This window comes from Procambarus clarkii, chromosome 45 (assembly GCF_040958095.1).
Source record: "Procambarus clarkii isolate CNS0578487 chromosome 45, FALCON_Pclarkii_2.0, whole genome shotgun sequence".
Classification (NCBI taxonomy): Eukaryota; Metazoa; Arthropoda; class Malacostraca; order Decapoda; family Cambaridae; genus Procambarus; species Procambarus clarkii.
In genome coordinates, this window is record NC_091194.1 from 12,615,080 (window position 1) to 12,622,627 (window position 7,548).

A 7,548-nucleotide genomic window follows, 5' to 3' on the forward strand; every position below is an offset into this window, starting at 1 on the left:
GGTTACGACAGCTTAGGCAACCTGTCTATACCCTCTTCACTAATATAAGAACAAAATATTTTTGTATTAAATAATATACATTATAAAGATCATATTTACATCAATTTACAGGGGAAATGCTACATTTATATATATAGTTTATATAATTCTAAGTAAACCAATTTTTCATATTACAGAGCATGAGCCGTAAACCCAAAATGTTAATTATACTTGATCCTGCCTCGCGAAAACTTCAATAGTTTGTCTACTGAGTATCCCTCCTGCCTGCCTATCCACATACAAAAAATAAAAAAGTAACATAAGTATTGTATTCTTAGTGTTCTTGTATTTTTATGTCAATATAAAACATTAAAAACCTCATTAAATCTACTCTAATGCTTGGTCCACATAAAGCTTTAAGAGTGTCTGTAATCCAGTTTACAAGAACAACTGTCTGCTTACAGAAATAAAATATATGCATATTATTCTCAATTTCAGTACACTGGCCACACTATTGTTGTCCTTAATTCCCCACATCAACCACCTATCATTAGTAGGGAGGGTATCACTAATACAGCGATACAATAGCTCACGGTGTTTTGGAGCAATAAATTTAATTAACATGAAGGTTTGCCCATATTACTCGCCAGTTAACAAGTGGATATGCCTCCTCTACTCTAGCAACTATATTTGGGAGCAGAACAACAAATTGGCCGCATCTCTTTCCCAGGTCATGCCAGCTATAATCTGCCTATACTCTGTTCGTCACGTCACACAGACAACGATATTCCAAGGATTTTCCATTATCATATGTGTTAAATATATATGATAAATATTTAACGGCAAGTTGTAATCACGATATAAAAATAGAAAGTAATATCGAATTGTCTTTTTTTGTTTCGCCACGGTCCACGCCTGCACAGCCTACTAACACTAGGATATATTTGGAAAACGAGATATCATTTTTATTTTAGCAAGTAAACGCGTCTCTATTAACATATATACTTCCCTAGGCAGTACATACCTACATGTGCGTGCGGGGGTTCATCTTCAGCTCCTGGGTTCATGGGTAGTACAAAGGAAATTAATCAATAACTAATCACCGCGCCCAAACTAGGATGTTTAGCTATTAAGTCGCATCTTATTACACGAGTTAATAAATTCAACTTTAGCTAAATTTGTTCCAAAAGCGTTACTTCGTAGTCGCTTTTGATATCATGACTTATCGGCTCTGACAACACTCCAATTTGACAATCAGAAACTCTCTATACGAGTCTGTCATAGACCACACCAACGCTTGTACAGAATGAGGATGATAATTTTATTGATGTTCACCAAAAACAAAAATCTACCAATAAAGCCTAATATTATATTGGCCCTTCCACTTTTTTTCTGCTTCCACACACTCCAAATTTCAAATTATTATATATACATTAAACTCATGTCTTTTTCTTTACATTACCTGCGTTACCTCTATGGATTTTCAGCCAGTAACGTATATTTTAATTTATGTTTCCGATGTGTATTTCTTTACAATGATCAACAAAAACTAGTTTCCATTTATTAGTTCAATGTAATATGATGTTAAAGACGGCAACAAAATCTGCGAAATATGAGTGGTGTTGCAGAGAGTAAGTCACAGAATAAGTCACAATAACGTGGTTAAAAAAGAAAAAATATATATATATCCATAAAAAGAATGTGTATTCCTATGTATTTTTCTCAGATACCACCTGTTGCTGATGTTAGCTCGATGCCATTCTTCAGACTGTAAGTTAGGTATTCCCTGGTTCAAAAATATTAATTAGTAAGAATTCATAAAGTTACATGTGTTTAAAACAAACAGGAACACTAATCCCATCGCTTACAAAAGTCCCATTACTCAGGTACTAAGGAATAGCTATATAACGGAATATAACCCGTCTTAAAAATTTCTTTAACCATTCTTTAGATGTCATGGGAAGCCAAACTGTGTTCACGATGGCCGCCTCTCTCTCCTTCCCGAGGAGAACCACAGCACCTCTTATTTATTATGAAGAAATGTACTTTATTGTTTCTTTTGAATAAAGTATGGGTTGAGCAAATCTTTACTACATAAGAAAGTGAGCTCCATATTTTAGATCCATTTATTGGCAAGGAATATAAGATGCTGTTTTCAAGTGAGATGTTCTTGGATTAATGGCCATCCCAGCACCCGCACCTCCTTGTTCTTCCCTCCCAGCACCAACAGCCTTTCCATGCCATTCTCAGTACCCACTCTCCGTTTTCATCTATGTCATCCCAGCATCCATACTCTTTCACTTTCCTTTCCTCATTCAGATTCTACTCTTTTCCCTTCCATCATATACCGTTCGCAGCATCCACCCTTTCTCCTCTCTACCTTCCCATTATCCATTCCTCACACCCTCCTCAGCATCCGCTCTCTCTTCCAAACATTCGCTCTTCTCTCCACTTCTCTTCCCACTTTTCCCCAATCTTCATAACCGCAACTCGCTTCTCTTCCTCTCTCCTCACTCTTCTGTCACCTCCACTTGCCCATCCGTCTCTTCCCTAACTGGGTCCCCAACATGGAGGCTGGGCGCTACATAAGGCGGCTGGAGATGAGTAATATGATGCAGCAGACCCCAAACCACCCCAGTAAGGAAGAGATGCAAGGATGGACGAGGCGGGGGAGGGTGAGGGAGATTTGGTTGGAGAGCTTGCGAAAGGTGAAGGAGGCTGGCAGGGTGAGTGAGGATTGGAAGAGGGAGGTAGAGGATGCAGAAGGGTGGAAATGGGAAATTTATGATGCTGTGAAGCGGAATTTTATGAAAGGCAAGGATGGGGAAAATGAGGGTTAGAAGCAGGGAAAAGGTTAGGCTGGATTGAGACTAAGAGAGGAAAAGTCTGGGAAGAAAACTGGAGTGGCGGGTTGAGACAGTGAAGATTTGAGGTTAGGAGGGGGTGGGGGAAGTGCTGGGGAAGGGGGAGGCCGGGACGGGGCAGGGCAAGGAGGTGGGGAGGGTGAATTCATTCATTCTCTCCACACTGACTCATGCCTTAAAATAACCACTTTTTTATAGTTTGTCTTTTTTTCCCCCCATCGGTTTTTTTTTCGCCCACGTCCTGCTTTCCTGCTGTTGCTGCTGCTGCTGATGTTGCCGCTGCTGCTCCATTATTGCTGCCGCTGCTGCTGCTGCTACTACTCCCACTCCTTAACCATCACTGTCCTGAACAAGTTGGTACTCCCACTCGACCTCTTACTCGGATGTTCTCTAATTGCCCTTGTCTGTGCTCCAACAATACTTCGGTCCGGCTGGACTTAATGTGATCCACCAGGTCTTAGGTCCAGTCTTTCGTCCAAACAGTTTAAGCTAGAGTTCAGTCCAGATCGGTCTATTTGTCAAACTTATTATTTTCGTTTAGCTAGTCGTTACTACTGCTTGTAGCCAAATCTTTGGTCCAACAGTTTTGGGTCAATTTTGTTCCAGCCAGTATCTGGTCCAACTAGTGGTTGGTCCAGCCATTATTGTTTGGTCTCGCTAGTAATTGGTACAGCCAGGGTTTAGTATAGCTAGTACTTGACCCAGTCATTGTTTGGTCTAGCTAGTGACTGGTCCAGCTAGCAGTTTGTCCAGCCATTGTTTGGTCTAGCTAGAGATTGGTCTAGTCAGTGGTTGAGGTCTAGTGAGTGGTCCAGCTATTGTTAAGTCAGGCCATTATTTGGCCAGACTAGTGGTTGGTCTAACTAGTGGTTGGTACAGGTTGTGGCTGGTCCCGTCATTGTTTGGTTTAGCCAGTGGTTTGTCCAACCATTCGTTAGTCCAACAAGGCTTTTGACCAGAAATTCGTTCGTCCAACAAGGCTTTTGTCCACCCAGTCTGTGGTTCAGCAAGGCTGCGAGACATTCAGTCCTTGATTAAACAAGGCTTTGGTCTTTGTCAGTGAATGTCGCTATCTTTTCCAGATAAGAATTATTCTTTTTTTTTTACACAGGTATGAACAAAAACAAACGACTTCTGACTCATGTTAGCAGGCCGAGAGCTTTTTCTTCCCACAGCTCATGGTAAGCCTTACCCTACTAGTTTTACACAGGAGGGTACAGGAGCAGACGACTGCTGACTCCTGTTAGCAGGCTGAGAGAGTTCCCTTCCCATAGCTCATGGTAAATCTTATCCACTCATTTTTCCCGGGAACTCAACCCGCCAATCTGGTAACAGTGAGGTACCCCATTACTGATGGGTGAACAGGAGCGACTAGTTAAAGATTGGCGCCTAGTCGAGCCACCTTGGCCAAGACCTTAACAAAGATCAAATCGCTTGCGAAGTGCTGGGTGAGTATATATATATATATACTCACCCAGTATATATATATATATATGTATATATATTATATATATATACATATATATATTGTATATATATATATGTATATATATATAATATTATATATATATATATATATATATATATATATATATATATATATATATATATATATATATATATATATATATATATATATATATATAATATAACCTGTGCCACCAGTGATGTACTACTACAATACTGCCAAGAAATATCCTACATCAAAAATGCCAACCCCTGAGAACTAAAGAAACTTTGCTACAAGTTCACGTTTAATCAACAAATAGCAAGAACCAACTAGAGCTGCTAAATATTGTCGATCAATTCTTCGTGAATTATGAAGAACTTATCAGGAACATCACAATTTTAAATGCAACATAATCCTTCTCAGATCAACAACCCCCATCAATATCTATAAAATAGAATGTTTGTCCACAGTAAGTCAGATACTGGGTGCTAGTCTCATCTAACTTTTCAAGATGACACATGGTGGGTATGTGAATATCATTGCCCATTCGGGGTCAGTCCTAGTGCCACCCTTAAAGAAATATTAGCTCCTATACTGACCTTTGCGATTTTCATTAAGCATGAAATCTGGGATTTTCTTCTGTAGAGTTACTGCAGTTTTATTTGTAGTGGTAAATTTTATTTTAAGAGAGAGAGAGAAAGGGGGGAAGGAGAGGAGAAAAAAGGGTGAGAGGGAGATTGGAATAGGGGGAGAGGAAAGAGAAGGGACGGGAAGATGGGAAGAGTGAAGGGGGGGGGGGAGACGGGAAGAGTGAAGGGACGGGGAGACGGGAAGAGAGAGGGACGGGGAGAGACCCAAGCAAAACTAAGCATCACCTAAACAAGTACATTGCGAGGGGGCGTATTTAATAAATTCAATTTTAAATCACGCCATCATCAACCAGGACAAAATAAATATCAATTAGCCAAAGTTCCGCGGGACACTCCCTCCAGTCCTCAAACTTCAACACAATGCATAAATATATTTAATGTAAAAGCATACAAAATCTACACCAAATATGTATTTATGAGAAAGCTAAAAATAAGATTTTAAACAGTGGGCACAGAAGACTTGAATGAATAAAAATATAATTACGAACATAACCCAATGCTATGCAAAAAAATCAGAATACATAAAATACCCTTACATAAAAAGTTTAAAACTAATCGCAATTGTAGTGTAATACAGTGCTTCATAAGTGAGTGCTGTGAATAGTTCTAAATATCATCATAAATGTTTACTAGAAATGTTCTTGTCTGCAAGCATTATAGCCTATCTTTTACTTTCTGCTTCATGCGTTTGTTTAGTTGTGTGGTAAGCTTGCTTGCATCTAGCAACTCCTAGCTACCATATAATCTTGGTTAGTGTTTTCGTGTTAGCGTGTATTTCGTTATTTTTAATTATTGTAATTCCCGTTTTGAAGTGTTACATTTGTTTTTTATATTATTTCATATACGTAGTGAAACGAGTCGAGTAAAGCGTTACTAGCAGTCAAGTCTTACTTCATCACAATTATAAATCTACTCATCACACTCATAAATCTACTCATCACACTCATAAATCTACTCTTCACACTCATAAATCTATTCATCACACTCATAAATCTACTCATCACACTCATAAATCTACTCATCACACTCATAAATGTCTTACTATATGGACAAATTATAGACAAAATTACTATATATGCTATGGTTTCTAGCATAGCGAAAAGAACAGACGAATTCAAGCAATGTTTTCATATCCTCAACATGTAATATGATAAATATCTTGAAACCTGCTTCTATGATATAGCTTTCATTTGTTAAAGATGTTAAACACTGTCGTCTTGAGCAGTAATAAAAACCAAGTCGATTCTCAAGCAGTTTAAGATAACGATAATTTTGTTTACATCAATACTGAAGACCAACGGGATTAACAAAATAATGATATAACTACTGTACACATTTATCATTGCCAAACTTTTAAATATATTTCGCATATTATTTTAATAATAATAATTAATTCATGTTGTGGATTGGCTTTTATCGAGGTGCACCCCCCCCCCTTCCTCAAAATCTAGTTACTGATTCCTCCCCCAGGGGTGCAACCACACAACAAAATGACTAACACCTGGGCACCTATTCACTACTAGGTGAACAGACGCATTAGGTGATATGAAATGAGTCAACCATTCCTGTCCCGCCCGGGATTCGAACCCGGAATTCCCGATTGCGAGATGAGGATGAACCCAACTTTGTTGCAGAGACCTTAATTTTATGACTACTATGATTCTAATGCTATTACTTAAATCCAGCATGATACTGTATCGCGTACAATAAATAATTATATTCTTAAAAAAAAACTTAACTACAAACCAGAAACGCCGATAAAAATTTTGACAATAAAATTAAGTCGTTTCTTAAATCTCAGAAGCAAAGACAAAGATATGTTTGGGAATGAGGCACGAATATTTGAAGAGAACAAAAATAAAAACCTAACTTTTTCACAAATACTCTAATTCATTAGCTATATTAAATTTAAATTATAAACGTTCATGTTTTAACGATGTTCTTTATAAGAATTAAATGTTATAATTATAGTTCAATGAAGACATGTTATTTTGGTACGCTTATTTAAAGGTATATTTCCCATAATATAAGCTGATGCAACTACTAACACTCCTTGTCCTCCTCCTCTCTCCATCTTACTCCAACAAATAAAAAAAATGAGTATAAAACTCTTATAGTAAAAAACAATTTACAGAATTACCCAAACTTGCTAAAGTATTACCAGTGCCAATGCCAGATGCCAGATGAATGCCAGATGAAGAGCGAAATTTGCATAAAGGCCAACATTAAACTGATGAGAGGAATTTATATCTTCTTTCATTAAATGTATTGAGATTTGTACAGAAGTTACATATAATAGGAAATTCAAAATATCATTTTAAACTTATTAAAGACCATATTAAATAGTAACATTAATTCCACAGGCAAAATTCTTGTAAAATCTTTTTTTTATTTTGAAAATTCAAATATACAAAATTCAATTTGTTCTTTAGAATATATGATCCTTCAACCTTAATTTTTTTTTTCTCCCTTTTGTGTGTTCTGACCTTGATTTTGTTCCTATAATAAAGCCACACAAATATTGTTTATGTATTAATGTTCATTTTAATTGTCAAAATACTTGGCCTTATATACCAAAGTTGTGCGCTATTTAAACTTTTAACTA